The 1,264-nt window shown below is 38.8% G+C and overlaps 1 long non-coding RNA gene across 1 annotated transcript; it reads right to left on the minus strand.

The window, feature by feature from the left end:
- Positions 1–437: 437 nt before the first annotated feature.
- Positions 438–1,264, minus strand: LOC122613900. The gene is made up of 2 exons (XR_006325712.1): positions 944–1,264; positions 438–598 (listed from the first exon to the last, which is right to left on the minus strand). It is a non-coding gene; the product is annotated as an uncharacterized LOC122613900 (long non-coding RNA).

Raw genomic sequence — 1,264 nt, forward strand, 5'->3', positions numbered from 1 at the left:
AAATAATCAAGCTGTTGCCCCAAAACACACATAAGCTACTGAAGTCATACCTATATAACAGAGTGTTTGCAATAAGATGCGATACAAGCACTTCACGCGATTGCGCAATCGAAGCTGGAGTGCCGCAAGGCAGTGTACTGGGTCCAATCTTATACACCCTGTATACGGCGGATTTCCCCATAGACTACAATCTAACAACCTCCACGTTCGCTGATGATACCGCGATACTCAGTCGCTCCAAATGCCCAATAAAAGCCACGGCACTCCTATCCCGACACTTAACATCTGTAGAACGATGGCTTGCCGACTGGAGAATTTCAATAAATGTTCAAAAATGCAAGCAGGTTACCTTTACCTTAAGGGGGGAACTCCCTTTAGAAGCCAAAAATCTAGTGATTTTTTGTTATTTATTTTTGGGAAAATAAAAAAAGATCACATCAAATTGGTATTATATATATTCAGGACAATGTTTAAAGATAAGAAAAAAACATTTTCATTGTTTGCAAAATTATAAATAATTGAAGTTTTAGCTGATCTTGTATCTCGCCTCGCCGCTGACATGGAAATCTGCGTGGGCGATCCTGACCGCAATTCTTATCTGAAATCATAAAATCAAACATTTTTTTACTCGAGAAGGTTTTTTCTGTCCGTGGTACTAAAATATACGGTATTTATGAACATTAACTATAAAAATTGAGCATTCAAAAAATTTTCCGTTTTTGAAGCAAAAATTTTCGATTTTTTTTATTTAAAAAATAGTTAAAAAAAATTTTTTTTTTCATAAATCTAGTACCACAGATGCAGTTTTTTATGATCTTCAAAATAAATCAAGGATGAACAAAATCGGTTCACTAGTTTTTTTGTAATCACCCACGCAAATTTAAAAAACATGGTTCTGAGAAAACGACGTTCAAAGTTAGCGGTCGAGGAAAAAGGAACTTACTCAATAGTGGACACGATGGTGGCAGTAACACGTCAATCAGCTCCACCAGGTTCGTAAAGCGAACCTTCTTCTTCCTCAAAAAACTCATTTTCAAGGAGATTTGCCTCCCTACGAGCACTTCGGGCCTCTTTCGTGCTTTCGCTGTGCCGACATTCTGCGCGCGCTAATCGGGAGATGTCCATCTGATCTGCGAACATCTTGCACTGCTGCCCAATGGTCAACTGCAACGAATCCATCAGCATCAAAATTGATGCATAGCCTTCATTGAAAATCCCGGCAGCGATGTACGCGGCAATGTCAACGATTTTCCTCCCTGAATTC

This window comes from Drosophila teissieri, chromosome 2R (genome assembly GCF_016746235.2).
Source record: "Drosophila teissieri strain GT53w chromosome 2R, Prin_Dtei_1.1, whole genome shotgun sequence".
Classification (NCBI taxonomy): domain Eukaryota; kingdom Metazoa; phylum Arthropoda; class Insecta; order Diptera; family Drosophilidae; genus Drosophila; species Drosophila teissieri.